Consider the following 18,722-nt stretch of genomic DNA (forward strand, 5'->3'; position numbering starts at 1 on the left):
AAAAAACAACCCACAAGACTTTCCACTGTATATCCATATGCCACTAGCACTATACTCAACATTTGGTCTTCATATACTTACAGAAAGAAACAAAACAAATAGGATGGATGTCTTGTTGCCTGGTCCGAGAACAGGGCAGTTCAGCAGTGATAATGTAAAATAATTACAAGTGACCATCTGGTAGAGCACTTGTTTAGATAAACTTAATTGAAGCTGCAGGCAAACACTAGTACATACTGGGAATGCTGCTTCAAGACACCACACTACCACCTGTGTTAGAAAAACCTGCAGGGCATTTAGTATCTCAGGAAAAAAGTAAACCTCCACAAGACTGAGACATGTGAATCCTGCAGAAATCAGGAGCACAGAGTAATACATAAAATGGAGGGCCTGAAACTCTTCCCCCCACCCCCGCCTTGAAGCATAGGACTGCAGACATAGCACTTCAGTGCTGCGGCCACCATGCTTTGGAGCAGTACTTGACTTCAAGAGAAGCAGATTTGACTCCGACCCTGCAGCAAGTCTTCACCTCTCACTGTCCCAACTTCACCTGTAAGGTGGGGAGAAAATGGTGGTGACACTCTGCTTTAAAAATCTATAAGCATAAATTACTATAATCATTTCTCTTACGTAAAAGTACTACAGCTTGCCAGTTTGCATGGTGGAAATAATGGCTCAGAGCCCCTCATCAGTCAGAGCAAGAAAATCCTCTTGCCTGGTGCAGAAGTACACACGTGTCCGGGCTGGGTTGTGTCAGGAACGTCTCTCAAAACCCTAGGAAAGGCTATTCCTTTCGGATTTTTATGAGATGATTCGGCCTGCACAGCCCGCTTAGCAGAGCTCAAGGGAACAGGCGATGTCTCGAGGACTCAGTATGCATTTTATCACCCAGGTCTGTGAAACGCAGATCGCAATCGGGTCAGGAGAGCGCAGGGGGCCGCACCGGCACCTCTGCCACCGCCTTGCTGCTGCTCCAAAGAGCCAAGTGGAGGTCTCGTCACTTCAGTTGGGCACTCAGATGATGGCTCAGTTAATAGTAACTCCCTATTATTTTGGCCGCCTCCTTTCGCAGGTTTTCGTACAAATATGTCACCACCTACTTTTGAACACAGCATTATAGTAACCGCTGTTCAATACAGAGAAGAAATGTGTAATTTCAAATGCTAAGTATGCAAAAATATCACCAAAGTCTCCATTTGTACAGAAGGTAGGCAACAGTTCTCTATATCTAGCTAACCTTGTTTCCGAAATAGGTAAACACCACAGGAAATATATCTGCACCAAAGCTAAATTCCTACATGGTTAATGTTTGCTTGCAGCAAACATCCCCAGAATGATACACCGAGGAAAGAAGTGCTGACTAACAAATACGCACTCGCCTCTTGTAAATTTTTAACTGGCCCTCCCAGCTTCTGTTCACACAGAACTGTGCACACATACTCCTTCAGCTGCGTTTTTCAAGATGCAAACCCCTGGCAACACTTCTAAAGAGCATCCAACGACCACGTTCAAGTCAACATGCATCAATATTTCTACTCTTATCATCTGCAAGGGAAAAACTGCAACTTCCAATACGTGTACTGCTGCTCTCTTGGACACACGTAGCGTACTGTATACACGTTATATAGTAGCACAGATGTCAGCACCCACAGAAAACTAACAGAAATATCTGCACATCTGAAAATATCTTCAGTAACACCCTCCCACTGTAGAAATGCTGCCTTGGAATTCGCTGCCAAAGATTAGAAGAGTGTGAATTCACGCCATCGGCCACTCCGCTTCTTGAGCAGCCTCACATCCCCAGGTACAAAGCTGCACTACCCTCACGGTCAGCAATAACACAGCCCTGTGTCTTGGCACAGAGAGCTTCTCGGCTCTCTGTGGCTGCCCTATGCCAGCGCTATGCTCTGAACCCTAAGACCAGCATAACTGCCCCCAATTTATTTGGCAGAGCTTTTTTATCTTTAAATTTAGACCACAGGTATGAACCCAAATGCTCATTTTTAAAATGCAAGAAAGGTTTTCAAAAACAAACCTCCTTTTTTTTTTTTCTGTAAATAGGCAGGTCAGAACAGGGATAAACAGCTTAGCAACATGGAGTATTAAGTTAAATGGAGCATTCAGGCCAGTTAGACCAGCTTACAAGGCACCACATGTTAACTGCTTTGGACTATACAGCACAGGATAGGTTTAGATTAGATAGAAGGAAGAAGTTCTTCACGGTGAGGGTGGTGAGGCACTAGAACAAGTTGCCCGGAGAGGCTGTGGATGCCCCATCCCTGGAATTTTCAAGGCCAGGCTGGATGGGGCTTTGAGCAACCTGGTCTAGTGGAAGGTGTCCCTGCCCATGGCAGGGGGGTTGGAACTGGGTGATCTTTAAGGTCCCTTCCAAACCGTTCTCTGATTCTATGATTATGCAGATAAAGGATTTGATGGAGAGCATAAAACTAGCCTTTGATGGTAATAAAAAAAGACTCCTAAATGACATAAACATTGTCACTTAGAGAATTCTGATAACCTTTCCATTTTGCCTTCCAGAGTTGAGAGGCTTCAGTCATGTACTGCCGAGAGAAAAGTATCTCCCTAAAGGAAGGCAGATAGCCTTAAAAGCCACACCAACAGTCAAGCACAGAGGCTATCCAAAACCAGACTGAGACAATTTTGACCACAGATGATGTTCATGAAGGCTTACACTTTTTAAAGGACTTTTTAAGAATGACAGTCAGTACAATTCACATGGAAGTGCAAAAACTTGCAAATATTTATTGAGAATCTCCCTCTCCTAGTTCTCCTAAGCTGCTCCTATCCTTGATATTTTAATGGAAATGCTGACTTAACTAAATAAGATATCCAATGCGTAGCATTGAAGCCATGCATCTCAGTGAAAGAGGTATGGGAGGTTTCTTGTAAAACATTTCAGTTTCACCTCAGTTTGTTGAGGTCAGGCTTCTAGCTGGCAACTGCTTAGAAGAAAACATTTCACATGACGGAAGCCTCTGGAAAGCCACAGGATCATATAGGGATGATTTCCCCAAAGCTGCTTTCCGGGGCCTTAGCCAGGAGGAGGATGGGACTGATGGCGAGTATGTCATGGCAGGTTATGGATATTACATTACTTTGAGGTGTGTGGGAAGCCACACACCCATTTCCACACCGTGCTGCTTGCAAAGCACAGCCAGATCCTTACACAGATGTTTCTGCCAAATGTCTTTCCCTGCGGAAGAATAGGTAAAGGAACAGTCTATTGCCAGTCCAATTTTTTTTTTGCTTTATAAAAACAGTTGTACTGGTCCTTAATTTGTCCTTTTCTGACCCAAATAGAGCTGGCAGCTCTGACACAGTGTTTGGCATTAACTGTAGACAGAGCAGCTGTACCAGGCACAACCTAAACAGCTCCTAACAAGGAAAACATGGTTGATGACTCATCTCTGAGCTCATTTTAATACAGAAACTGAGAGTTTTATCTTCAGTTTCTGGTAAAGCCAACAGCCATCAAAGACCAGCACAACACAGCCATAACCCACAGACCCTGTGCACATTGCAGCGGTGGTCTCTGGTTTTGTAGGTTTTTACATTCCTCAACTGAAAAAAAACACATTTTGAGCTTCTGAAACTAAATGTAGTGAGTGAGGATTTAGCTTGCTGTTTTCAATAATATTTAAAGCATTGTACGCTCCTGTGCTAACTTATGTGTAGGATCCTATAGGCACACAGGTTATGCACTAACCTTTACAGTATTTCAGGACTCATCTGCTGTCAAAGTGCACTCCTCTCTCACCAAGCTAAGAAGTCAACATCCATGGATGCTAAAATAAAGCTTCAAAGTTATCTTGCTAAGGTTCAAAAAATCCCTCGCTCTCCATCTCCCTTCTACAGATGCCAAGCTGTGAACAGCAAGAGAAAAGATGCCATGAGTGTCAACTGTGGTGGACCCATTACTTACGAAATGAACAGCAACTGCCAACTTCTCTCAGTTCTTCCCAAGTCAATTTTGTCACAGCTGCACGTGTTAAAATTAAAAAAAAAAAAAAAAAAAAAAAAAGAAAGAAAGAAAGGAAGAAATTATTTCTAATACTGCTCTAAAGACCTGATCAGTCTCTCTACTGCTCTCCATGGGATTTGGATCGTGACATTCCATAATACTCACAGTAGAGTTTATATTTTGAAGCAAAAATAAATAGGTGAGATTTATCATTTTTATGTTGTTTTCATTTTTTATATTATATTTATATCATTCTTTTATATTATACTCATTATTTTATATTAGATTATATGGGCATAATATAAATGTGTCTAAAATATGAGAAACTGCTCAGCCCCATGAATAAGCTAGGCCTAAGCATATATAATAATTTAAAACTGAATCTTTCTAGGAATTGGGTAATACAATCAGCTCAGTAAAGCATTCTTGTGCAATAACTGTGTGCTGAAGGAATAGTGTTTACAGTCAATAGAAGACACGATCAAGGCAAAAATTATCCTAGAGCTTTAAATCACTTTGAAATGGTTTTGTCTAAAGTAGCAGCTGTGTCTTAGAAAAGGAATATTTCAGGTCTTTTTTTTTTTTTTTTTTTTATAGATAACTACTTCATGTTTAAATTAAGAAAAATAAACACTGTAAAAGCATGCTCTTTACATATAGTAAAGAGCAGAAAAACGAGGAATAGCTTAATTGATCCATTACTTAATTTAGCTACATACCACACTCACTCTTCTTTTGAAAGCAATTACAGTATGTGTACCAAAGTTTATGGATTGCGCAGCATTCTCCAAAATGGTGAGCTATACCATATGTATCTTGTTTCAGAAACAGAATGGCTTTCACTGTTTTCAATAAGGCAAAGAAATGAAATGAAATGTTGACACACAAATGTTTTCCCTTGAAATCTATTTTATGTGAATTACTTGAGGCATAGCTATATATACAATACCTAGCAAAGGATTTGTCACAAATAACCTGTAATCTTTCACTATATTATCAACAGGATGTCTTAATAAAAAGAAGCTGTTAATGTGTGTATTTCAATAGCAGCACACTAAACGAGATGCAGATACATTGCTGTCAATGCACATTAAACTCCTGATACTAAGCTCCAGGTTCTGAGTACATATTTATTTTCTTTTGAGTAGTTTAAAAAATACATATCAGACCAAGTAATCCTTTCCTAACCTATGAAGGAAAATAAAGGCTCACTGTAACCACTTACAGAATTTAAAAGCTGTCAATATTTAGTGCTGTTCTCAGTAGCAATGCAGGCTCGACAGGTAGAGAAATCTGTGCAATTCTTTCAATCAGTTGAAGAGCCACCATTTAAGGCCGATGCCGCACCACAATTTAACTACACCACACCCAAGATGTGCTCTCCTGTTCTCAAAAGATGTTCATTACCCAGAGCAGGCATAAAAGGGGTTTTAGAGAAATCTAGTATTACGTTATCCAATTCTTTTTGAAATTCCATTGCAGGAGAAAGACAAGTTCCTTAGGTCCACTTTGCTGAGAGAAACAAACATTTTCATGCACAGCTATTTATTAAGAATAAGTTGCACGAGTAGAACTTGTCAAAGAAATCCTAGCTGACGTTAAAGCATCAAACTGGCAATTGAAATTGTGTTGCTACGTCAAGCATACAGCGCTTCAGTATCAAAGATATCACTTTTATACTCAACTACTGTAATTACATACGTATATTACATAACAATGTAAATGCATATGTACATTGCATACATGCTTTGTATGCAATGGTGATGATGCAGTGTATTAACCTACTGTATTTAGACAGGTCATCAACCTTTGTGCAGTTCAACGATCTGCACGCATCTCAAACCTTCTCCATAACGTTTCAGTAAAATTAATAGTTTACAAAGGACATTGATCAGAGTTCCCTGGATCTGAATCGTGGAAAAATCACAATTAGGAAGTGGTACAACAGAAAAATAAAACGACACATAGAAAAGCAACAGTGATAGAATTTCCATCAGTTTGTGTTATTCAAGTTTGACTGCATATATCAGCAAGACTGTAAAAATCCAGTTTTCACCTCCTATTTGTTCAGTACACTTTGTAAAAGCTACATGGTAACTGGAAGGAAGCAGAAAAGAATCTCATCTCAGTGAAAAAGCCAGCTGTGGCTATTAGATGCTGGCATCCACCCTCATAACAGCTCGTGACAGCAAAGACCTTCCAGGATTTGGGTTGCTGGTAAGTTTTCACCGTTTCCCTTTGCCACCGTGGCTCAGCAATTTTGCAGTAAGCCAATAAAAATATGTCATATATAAAACCCAGAAATCTTTGTGGCAAAACAAGAGTACTCAATGAATCTATGACGCGGTCCTTGTGGATATTATTGGCAAACAGCAAGGACTCTGATTTTCAGAAAGCCACGAAGGACAGCTCTTTTGGGAACTAAGTGAGAGCGCTTGTTGTGTGGGAACCCCTGCTAACGCAAATCTCTCATGCTGGTTGTCCTGCTGCAGGTCCAAGGCAAAGATGCAATGGTGTGGAAAGCAGACTGGGATAAGTTCTTCCACATCTAGTGAATAGAGTGCTAAGAAAGAAGAGCTGTATTTTTCCAAGTCCCACTTCTTAAGTATTTCTGGCAACCTTCTGCCACCACCTATGATATCAGGTTGAGAAACAAGCTCAACAGAGAAAATGGAGTTCCTGGACACACATATTCTGTTCCACATTTCTGGGCATCACTCAAGACCAAGTTGTGCTTGGAAAGACGGTGGCTTGCAACAGCTTCTGGTAGGGAGAACCGTAGCACATTCCTGTGCCCTGCCTATGTCCAACTCACCCAGACTGAAGGCAGCCTGCAATGCAGCACAAACCACGTTGAACTGTACCCCCAACAACAGTTCAAAGCCTGCATCTAAGTAACACTTCGGAAAAAAACAAGAGGAAAAGTGGGCAAATCTAAATTTAAAACCAGGCTTGTACCCCCTTTTGACTGACAGGGCAGACAAACCCCAAGGATATTCTCTGCGCAAGCCAAATGAAACAGAAATAAGGGATGGGAAAGGTCAACGCAGTGGCATGGGTAATACACATGCGTACTAAATGAGTAATGTATGCTCCAAAAAGACTGCATTGCAGATACTAGCATTCTCACAGAAAGCCATAGACGGAATTTAGCCCCATACTGAGCATTTTGGGAAAACAGTCAGTACCTCTCAGAACTGCAGAACAATTGCTTGCAGCAAGCTCAGATGATGGATCTATATATTAGTAGTTACCTGCTGCTGTAGGGCATAACAGTCCCACTAAATACTGAACCGTAAATTGACTTTTCCAGTGGTAAGTAGCAGTAGTATTTAAGAATTAATAATTCATTATTAATTACTAATTTTATTAGCTATAATGTAATTGGGCTCACGAATATTTATTTCCCCACAAGTACTTCACCATCCTTTTTCCTTTTTTAATCTTAGCATTCCTACGGTGATTATGTGTCTTTTTGTTGTAATAAAAATGTTCTTCTGGTTTGAAACATTCACCTCTCAAATAGCCATATGCTCTTCCTGTTATTTTTCTTTTGTGCAAAGCAATGCAAAAACGGGTACTCATTTTCACTTCAGTGGGAGCTTCTAGCTTCTAACCCCTCTGAGTTTTACCGCAACGTTTCATGTCTCAGCACCTAAAAAGTAGGCCATCCAAAATCAGTGGCCCCTTTGGAACACATAGCTCATTATTTCTTCTTAACCATCTCGCTTTCCAGTCCTCAGTCAAACTCCTCCTCCTGGGTCAGTATCTTCTATCTGCACCACGGGCAGCATTACAGCTCTGACCAAAGGCACAGCTGTGTAGAAAATGTCTTCATTATCTCCTCCTAAAACCAAGGCTACAAATGCTGCACGCGGCTTTTATCCAGCGGTTACCCAGCATAAGGCTCCCCAAGAGGTGGTGGAGCACCTTCCACCCCAACGCCCCAACCAGAGCTCTTCTCCCAGCCACAAACGATGACGCTCCCCTTGCCGGCTCGCTGTGCTGATCGGTGTCGCCCATCTACCACCCTATTACCACCGTAGGAATCAAAAAACCAAGGAACCAACGTAACCTGACAGCCTCTAAGAAAATCAGACTCATCAGAGGGACTTGAAAGAAAAAAATCCTAACCCACCTCCCTTTGCCCTTCTCTGTTAGCCAGGACAGGTAGCTGGCATTAGAGGCACACGAGCTGCCTGGACACTTATGGATACCTCCTCCCATCATTCCCACCTCACCCTACTCCACTTTCAACCTTCTGCTTTCATTCAGCATATGCTTTTGCATCTTCTGCTTGCGCGCTCTCTCCATCAGAGTTGGCGTCTTCCATCCTATCTTCACAAGCGAGGCCCTGGACTGTTCTGCAGTGCCATGTATTACCCTGACATAAATAGCAATATGTTGCAAGAGTCAGACCATTTCCTTCGTGCTTTTTTGGAACTCCTTTTGGCTTGTAGATTTATTTTTCATCTAGTCATCCTTCCTTAATTGTCCAGTACCAAATTTAATATATGCTCATTAATACAGTAAGCGTCTAAAATAATGGTACAGCTTGTGCCAAACTGGAATAGATCATCCAGGCATACAGCTCTGGCCTAGAAACTCCCTTTATCTTGTCAGGGAGTAGGCAGTCTCTTACACAAATCAAAATGGTAAAAGAAATCCTTTGTTACACTAAAAATGCGAAACTTATTGTCCCAGGATATGAAAACTAAGCAGAGTTTTTAAAAAAGGATTTTGGAGACAGTAAGAAGAAAAAAAAACGCATATAACAGTGAATACTTCTGACTTGTATCGATCTTAAAGCCATGCAACAAAAGCTTGGCTTCTAACTCATGAGAGCTACATGGGCATTAACTGTGTCTAAGTTACTATCCCATAAACAAATTGACACCAAAGAGGATGCTTAGATCAACGGTCTAATACAGCAAGAGAATGCCTGCGCCAGGCTTTGCCCAAATTAGAGAGGGGTGGCAGAGAGGAGGCCATGGGGATCTTCTGATTAAATCACCCGCAAGAGGTTCTTTCCAGGCTCTGGAACACGCACTGTAAAATGGCAAACTAATAACACGGTAGCGACATCTTCCTACTTCTACAGTTTCACAAAGGTACGTTGCTTAATGCACGTGAAATAATGGCCTGCGACGACGAAAGCTGCCAAAGAAAAGCCAACCAAAACAAAAAGTAGTTCGTAATCTCTAGCTATTTACATAACCTCAGTGCATTTATACTAGGACTGTACTAAGACATTACACATTTGCTTAATCCAAAATAATTCACTTCCTATGTTTTCACGGGTTTCACTCCTGATCTGTGCAGAACTCCCATGCTATCGGTAAATATGCCCAAGAAAGAGATTCAAGATTAGTCCCTGGGACTTCATCTGCCCTTTCTGAGGCTGAATGTGGCAACATTTGAAATAGCAACAAATTTCCTGCATAGCAGACTGCAGTGCCTTAGTAAATGCAAAAGAGGTCCCGATACCATCACATCTGTTCAAGGTAGAAGCAACTCCAAAATAAAAGTGATGCAAACAAGTTTAGAGTCCAGAAACAGAGTCCTCTTGATATTATTAGTATTGTTTAGTTCTCATTACAGAGATCTGATATTGCTGATGGTACAGATGTTACTGTTTATGCTGTAGGACCTGCCCTGACTCTCAGCCTGTTACTGCGGCATAAGTTCATGTCTTTAAATTTTCATTTATGTGCAGGTACAAGTTCCCACATATTTTGTTAATTTCGTTTTATTCATCTTGTTCATGCCTTGTTCTTTTGCTTTTCTATTCACTGTATTCTGCTCCCATTTCTGTCTTCATTTGCCTCCTACGCCCAATGTATTTCTAGCAAAAGATTTTAAAATTCAGTATTTTTATTTCTCATAAAATAAAAAAGGTAAAGAACATCATTGCAATGAAGAAAAATTACCCGACAGATCTTGAGTAGTTTTTTGAATTTTCTATTTTTCCTTGATAGAAAAAACGCTGGTAGAAGCTCTTTCCATTCTTACACACTAACCACTACTAATCACACAGGTATTGATTCAGCCTGTGAAAATATATTGCAATGAGAAGTTTACCTTTTGACCTTAAGTCTCTGCCGTTCTTTGGGATGAGCAAGAAAACACTTACAGTTCCCAGACCTAAAAGTGTTTATATGGAAAGGAGACAAGTAAAGAAAAGCTACAGAAGATGCCTTCTAACCCTGTCTTGTCAGAGACAGCACTTTCGCTTTTGCAGTAGGCACCTTCCCTTTCTTGATCTTTCCATCACTTCTAGCTGGGATTTATCATCTCTGCTACTGTCATAGGTTTGTTTATGCCACCTCTTCATGCAAATTCTCACAAATGACTCTTAAGAACAAGTTGTGAATTTGTTAAATAACAAAGTCAGAATGCCTGGAGTTGCAAACATCTACAAAGCTGTGAAGGCTGGGAGAGAGCGGTGAGAAACTCCTACTAAACGTACTCATTTGAGCCAGTATCAACCAGGGCTCCCCCATGCCTGCCCCAGCCTGCCGTGCAGAGCGTTCCCGCTTCTGGGATCGTTTGGGCACTGGGCTCTTCAGCCCAGCGGGCTTGAAACTACCGAGGACCAGGCTTGTAGCTCAGTCAGCAACACGGGGCCGTCGCCCAGCCCCAGCTCCTTGGAGTCTGAAGTCAGAGTACCTGGAGTCTGAACCCATCTATTACTGAATTAAAGGTGGAATGAGTGTCCATTTGCAGCTGGAGCGCATCAGGTGCCTTCCTGAGAAGGCGTTATTTTGCCATTTAGTTTCATCTGAAAGGAATCCAGCCCACGTGCTTCAAGCCCACTCTGCTTTGTTACCAAAGCTGTACTGTAGTGTTAGGAGATGCGCTTCAAAAAATAGGAAAAGTATTCTCCCACAAAAGAGTGCTTCTGTCCTTCACTGGCGGCTGTGCACGCATTTGTTCTAGCGCTTAGTGATGGGGTTTTGCCCCTGTGGTTTCCTGACCGCACTTGATGTATTCGATGAAGTCAATTGTCTGCCACAAAATGCACTTGCAGATAGGTGGCTGTTGTGACAGTTGTAGAGATGTGCTGGTGCACTTTGCATCTTAGAAAATGGAAATGTTAGACTCCATTTGGTGTTTGTTGATCTAGGGCTATTTGACTTTCAGTGATTAATCTGGTGAAGTTTAGGAACTGTTTGAAGACTTAGAGCAGATATTCTGGGGAAAAAATAAAATCATAATCCTTTTCTACTCTATCTAGTAACTGCTTAACCATTTTCTTTCCACATTTCAGCATCACATGGAATGAATTAAGATTTGTATAACTTTCCTGGTGTTTCATTCAAAGGTTTGATCTTTTTTGATGTAGAAAGGATCTTAGGAGTTAACATTAATCTTCAATTACAATAAACATTCTGTTTGGTATAGATGCTGTATTATCTGAGGATGTGGCATTTTGACAAAAGAGGAACGATGTATGTTTTGGAGAGCTGTTGGGTTTTTAAACTGACTTTTCTATAGGTAGTTTTGTGCCATTTTTGAGACAGATGATGGCGTCTAGAAATAATTATGTTGGAGTAAAATACAGGAATAAATAAAATTGTGGTTTTGGAGAATGCAAATGGAATGTTTGCCATATGAATAGTTAATATATTTGAATGCTTGTATATCATCTCTCATCTTTTTATTTCCATTTTAATGACAAGGGGGCACTGATGACAACATTTCTGGCTCATGTATTTTATATATAAACAAAACATTAATTTTCTCTCTCTGGTTTACAGATACATCTAGGTACACAGAGATTTGTACCCATGTATCCCTACCTACATGTGCAAAACTCACCTTCCACATGCAAAAATTGAAACTCCTCACTTTTGACCATCACTGAAATGAATGGGGGTTTTATGAGGGAGAATTATAAAATCAGGCTTTCATATTTTGTATTGCGTCTATTTTCCCTATTATGACTAGGAACAGAGGAATCCTTCCTGCAAATCATCTGGAACTTGCGTCAAAATAATGATGTCCATGCAGACACAGATGACATGATTACAGTAAAAAGCAAATGGAATGTCATGTCATAAATCCATTACGTTTAAAAGGAAGGGAATTGTGCAAAACTTGGTATGTCAGACTTCAAATTTCAAGGGGATCGCTATTACTACTCCTCTAAGCTTAACCTTCAAGAATTTGGTTCACCTCTCCATTTAATCCGTGTACCTTGTATGACTTCAGCAATGTTACCAGCACACGTTGAGAGGAGAGTTTGGCCCAACATTTTCAAGACTATTGATATAGTTTGTGATACAACCAAGTCAACACATACAGACAAGATATTCCACATGGCATTCCTTAGCATACAAGTCTTCAGACTTCATATAGTGCATAGCCATACATGACCCTTCTCTGGGTTTATGTCAGTGACCTCAGGACACTGTTCAAATCTGAAACAGCTTGGTCTTCACCTGTATTTTAAAGGTCAAGGACGTTATTTCTGAGTGTTTAAAAAGTCAGTGTGATACAATGATGAATGTAGGAAAGATTTGACTGTACCTCGTGAATTTAAATGAAACAGGTTTCTTGTTATGAGCCCAGGAATAGCATGTGAAGAAATTAATTAGGGAGTAAATTCACACTGCATTTTGTAGTGGTTGCTCATTCCACACTCTTATGCCAAATATGAGTGTGTGTACTGCTGGAGCAAAGATTGCATGCACAGGCAACCTACTGCAGAATTACTGCAGAATTGCTGGAAAAATTCTACTGAAACGTACATTACACGTTTTTCAGCTGCACAGTTGTGATAATTTTTTTTGTATATTACCTACATCATTAAAAAAAATAATATACAAGTAGTTTCTTATTCATCTTGCTTAGGTAAATTTGTTTGGAGCATTTGAGTGCTTCTCTTTCCAGAAAATCTATAAACTATGGAGCACAGATGAAGAGAATTTATAAACAGTATTATTTTTAGATACTTTTTACTGCTAGTATGTCCGAAGGAAAAACTTCTACTCATTCTGCTATCTGTTAAACTCGGTCCATTCTAAACGGCGGATGTGCAAAAATTCCATATTACTGTGAGGGTATTGAGTTAGAATGACATTTTCAGACTTCTCTGAGGGAAAAGGCTTTGGGAGCCACTGGACAATTAAATCCTTCGCATTTATGAGCTAAGCTTTTCAGTCAACTCTTTCAATATGAACATGATCGGATATTTTTGATAAATGTTACCACTCATCAAATAAAATATTTTTAACAAAAGGTATTTTACCAGCTCTGTCTGCCACCTACTAAGATAATTAAGGCTCTGGTTACAGTTTTTTCTTGTTCTAAAGAGCAGCACATTTCAGCTAAGGCTTAAACAACCTGTCATTTTGACTTATGCCCAGAGTGAACAGCATGCATTCCTATACCTACAGCCTTTGGCACCATTCACATTTGTTCCTAGGCTCAACTCCAAAAGGTGCAGTTTAAAAATAGTGTAAATAGGTGTTCATACGGATTTTTTCCTGCATCGCTTTCCAATATCGTAGCCCCATTTCCAGTATACGTTTAAAAAAACCTCAGGGTTTTAATGGCCTTGGCTCGCAGTCAAATACAGCTTCTGCCAACTTTAACCCATGCTGCTGTTTCAAGTAGCTGAGGCAGTTTGCCATAACACAGACAGGTGTTCTTAAATAAAGTCTGATTTTCACAGGATGCTAAACAGTAAAATCAAAACAGCCATTCGGACAACCACGCGTGCACGCACGCACACTCAGGAGTACCTGACCAACGCGTGCCTTCACGCAAACCGAACTGCTCGAAAACCAACGCCCTCGAGGACTTGCCTAAACCAGGTCAAAGCCAGAGCAGGTTCCCTAAGCCACAGCCTAATGAAGTTTCCCTTCATTAGAAGAATAGCCCAGGTCTGCACAACACCCAGCTGTTCCTCAGCCTCCCAGGGGAGAGGGATTCTTGTGAAGCAAAGTCTTAAGTGTTTCCTCAAGCTTGAGAAATCATGATAGAAACCTTTCTCCACTCCTCTTTTCTCTTGGTACTTTTGAAGTCGTGGAGGAGGCAACATCTGCCAAAGTGCATCAGACAAATTGGCACTCACAGCTGAGCAGTGGGTTCTTTCCTAAATTTATTTCCAGAGGTTAATGTGAATGTAGTACGAACAGATAACTATGATGAATCTATCTACTCATAAAGATTAATTGGTTCTATTTGCTGCTTCTGCTATTGTTATTTAAAGAATCAACAACCTAATTTTCATTAATATTTTGCAGAAAAGAATATGATTTAGAGTACTATGAGTGTTCACCCACCTCCCTCAAGAAAACTGCGGAAGATAAAATTACAAATGTGTAGGTAATTTATTTGCTCAGCCATGTGTATCAAAACAAAATGTTTCTCTGCATATTCTGACCAACTAGCTGCCCAGTAATATTTTAAGACTGTGTAATATCAAAATTAAATATGTTTTCGTAACTGCAGTTGTCAGGATCATAGCTCAATGTATTTTCTTTGCACAAAACAGGCAAATTTGAGTGAGAAGGTAAAGCTAAAGGCTACATTTGCCTTGGGAATTAATCAACAGCCTACATGGAGTACGCACGTTGAATTCCTTTTTGCTAAAATAATGGTGAATATGGAAATTCTCCATGTTTTAAAAACATCCTTCAAGGAACAGATGCAGACACACAGTTTAGGCTAGGAGAATCGGAATAATAAATGACAACATCTGTATGAATCAAGACACCCTTTAGGCCCACGACAGCATGGGACACAGGCAACAAAACGCTCAGCCACATTTTACCTAGCAAGAGGGAGATGTTCTTTACAAATGATAGTATGAATAAAACACCTATAATCTTAACTATAGCTGAGTGGTTCCAGGTGGGAAATGAGAAGGTCATTGAAGCATCGGGTGCACTTGTTGTTCCATTAATCACCATTCACAGGAATAAGTTTGCATGCAGCCAGTTTGAATAGGGCCAGATATCTCGGAGACATGCGTTAGGAAAATGTACTCCTTTGGTTCTCAGCAAAATCTGTGTGCCCACGATAGATTTACGTTATACCTGGAATATCTGCAGCCCACTTTGCTTTTTTAAATAAGTGAACAAAAAAAACCAAACAAAATTGTGCATAAAGATCCCTTTTCTAGCTCTGGGTAAAGAGGATGATCCAGCCGCAGTTGTGAAAGATTGCAAAGCGAGAAGGGTGGTGCCACAGATGAATCCACTAAAAAAGAAAAACTGACCAGAACGAACTAAACCAAATGCAATGCCTGCAAATTAACCTTGATCACCTTGGTTAGCAATTGTGTTCATTTTGCTCTTCCATATAACAGATGATCTTGCTACCTCTCCTATGTGCGGTTAGTTGTCCTAATTTCTTTCAGCAGACAGCTTTGCTTTGAGGCAGAATTGGATTCAGGCATGCCACTTCTTTCCGATCAGAAACAGTGAGGCAAGAAAGAAGAACTAATCTCAACTAAAACTTTACCAGTTTATTTTGTGTGACAGATAATGTATTTCTACAGCCTCCCATGAGAACTCATATGGAGGAGGTTTAGCAGGCTATCAACACACTTCGTAACTCATATCACATCACATTAATCATCAGCTTACATTAAAAAGGCCACCTGTCCTTGCCTGTTTGTTCCCTACAATGAAAAATGTTCCTCTACATAGCAGTTGTTCAATTAATCTGTATATTTGTTACAAGATTTTGCACATTAACATCTACTCGTCCTGCAACCAGTAAATTTACAGCTCATCTTATCAGAGTTTATGCCTCTGTTTCCAGGTGTGAGCGAAATGAACTGAATAAAATGACAGAAACGCAGTTGTTCTGTGTTCAACCTCTGACCGCTTAAAGAAAAAAAAAAAAATTTTTTAGGTCTGAAACGTTCAGATAAGGGTCTTACAGTTCTACAACCCAGCCTGGACCAGATGGTGAGATGCCACAAATCTCACAAACTTAGGCTGATGGCATTTCCAGCTCAGTTTTTCACACTGAAGCAACCTCTATAAGCTTCTAAATTTTCAGGTATTTTCCCCAGAACAAACCCAATCACAGCTACACAGCACAGGTCAACCAGGCACGCAGTTCCAAACACCGATCTGAACTTTTTCAAACATTAAAAGGAGAAGAGCATTAGTTCTCAGATCTGTACCATTTCTGCCCTATCTCCAGCCTGACCAACAAGATGCTATAGACCTGTGCATCTCCGGGAATACAGCTTTAGGACGACAGCAATCTAAAGTGATGAAAAGTCTAAAACCAAGAGGAAAGTACAGGCACGCTTCTCCACACCAACTCTCCAGCCACCGCATCAGTAGAGGAGCTCATCCTGTTAGCCACAAATGGTCCTCGTTACTTAAGGCTCGGTCACTTTCCACAACCGTTCCTGGGTTATCACTTGATTTGCGCTATGGGATAGAGAGACAAAAGCGAGCCGTGGAATTATGATGCAGACTAAAGGTTAGAAAAACAAGAGATGGATTAAGGCGGCACGCAAGGAAAGGGATCAAAGGATGCTTTGTGCATGTCATGACCTGAAACAGATTCTGCAGCTTGCAGCACCCAATTATAGGTTTTATTTTGGTGTGATTTAACAGCTATTTGAGAAGCTTGCATCAGCAGGTTCAGTTATTGTGGCTTTCAATAATTTTAGCAGATAGAGAACTAGAGATGGATGCTAATTATTTTGTTTGTTTAAGAGCTGGCTTTTTTGTTGTTGTTTGTAAATGCATATGATCTAAGAGCAATTTTCCAAGATAGGAAGTAGTAATGGTAAATAATATTATTGCTTATGTAAATATTTGTAAAATATACAAAGGAGAGTTATTCTTCACTGTGGCAGTACTAACTGTTCACCAATTAGAAGGGAGCTCTAAAGCCTGCTGCCTTTAGCTGGGTATTCACAATAACTTGTAAATAAAAATTTAGTTCAAACTACACAAGACGCCTCCCCCCTCTTTTTGTGGTTACAACATGAGACACCGCAGAGGAGGGGGAGAATGAGTATTAAACCCACAATAAAGGAAAAGTAACAGAAGACTCTTACAGAAATATGGTCCTTTCTGTGAGAGAGATACTTTTGTTTGTACTTCAGCACTCTTCTTTCATATTTCACCTGACTATAAAGGTAAGAAAACCAGCATTTCAGTGAGTGATTAAAATAAGCTAAAAATACGACACAGTCTTGACAATAAAATCCTAAATTCAGTCCTCAGTTATTTGAGACAGTTTATGTACCCTACTAGAAACATAACCTACATAAGGAAGATTGATTCTTCACATTAAATTGGGGGGTGGGAGGTGGGGTGGGGGATGCGTTTTGTTATGTTGTGGTGAGGGTTTATTTTAGTGTTTTTGTTTTATTTCAAGGTGTGGGGGGTTTAAATGCAAGGAACCAAATAAAAATGCTTCTTATAATTTGATTTGGATTTTCTTAAAGTTGACCAGCAGCTATACTTTCTCTTCTCCCATGATAATGACCACATCAGGTTCCGGTTCTACATGCAAAATCGTTTTAAATGAAAGCTTAATTGATCAAATCGTCAACTCTAAAAAAAATCTTAGCCTTGTCTTGGGTTTCTTTTTCAGATAAAGAATCCATATAAACACTTGGGCTTTTAATGTTTTACCCCAAATCGTTGAATAGATGACATAACAAAAACATCTATATTCGATTCATCCTTTCCCAGCATTAATGGAACAACTTTGGATCCTATTTCAGAGATAGGACTTCATCCCTAGATATAACTAGCTCTAAAATAAAGTAACATAGCGAGATATCTAATTTTTATCTCTAGATTCCCTTGCGTGGAAGTAACTATATTGTCCTCATCCTGCTCTTCACTTTACACGCATCTCGTGTTCCTGTTCTGATGGACTGGAGGCAATGTTTAGCAGATGAGTTTTCCTTACTTCAGAAAGAGAAAAGCAGACAGTGGGATTGCTGAAATAGGAAAAAAAAAAAAAAAAAAAAAAAAAAAAAACAAAACAAAACAACAACAAAAAAAACACAACCTAGAGAACCCCTACTACTGCCGTGATGGGCAAAGGCTGCTCCAGGTGCCCTGGCCGTGGTTGTCTCCAGCCAGAGAGCAAGACCTTGGCCCCAGTCTAGGAGCCCTTCAGAAGCATTTCTAGCCACAGAAAAGGCTTTATCTTGGCATAACAGCTGGGTAATAAGCATATGTCTGGATGTTCATCAAGATAAGACTATAAAAAATGCGCAAAGGAAATAACAGATGGAAGTGTACTGTCCACCACCATTAAAAACTGGAGGCGAGGGCACGTTCCTAATACAAAGTCATAATTTCAGCAGACAGCTGCCAAGACTAGAGGTGTCACAGCTGTTTAGAGCAACTCGGGGCCTATTTCATTCTCCTGAAGATGAACAAGGGCCTGCTTTTATTCAGAACAGACCACTCGTGATGCAAGAAATATGGCAGGGCAAATGCTCACCTAGTGCAAATAAACACAGCTTCAAAAAAGCACCGTACAGCTGCTAAGGACTTGGTCCTGTGTGTAAATGATTTCCTCTCACAACACTATCCAGATTTATTGCTTGTGAGTGACAAAGGATCAATCTTTAATCAAAAAAGTAAGTCCTAAAAGGAATTTAAATTAAAACTATAGAGTCATTTCTCATCTATTGCTCCAGTGACAACCAAAAACACCGAGGGTCTGGAACGCAAGCAGCAGCATTCAGCAGTTTTCATTTGCCCTCCCCTACATGTTCATTACAGCAGTT

Source organism: Accipiter gentilis, chromosome 30 (genome assembly GCF_929443795.1).
Source record: "Accipiter gentilis chromosome 30, bAccGen1.1, whole genome shotgun sequence".
Taxonomy (NCBI): Eukaryota; Metazoa; Chordata; class Aves; order Accipitriformes; family Accipitridae; genus Astur; species Astur gentilis.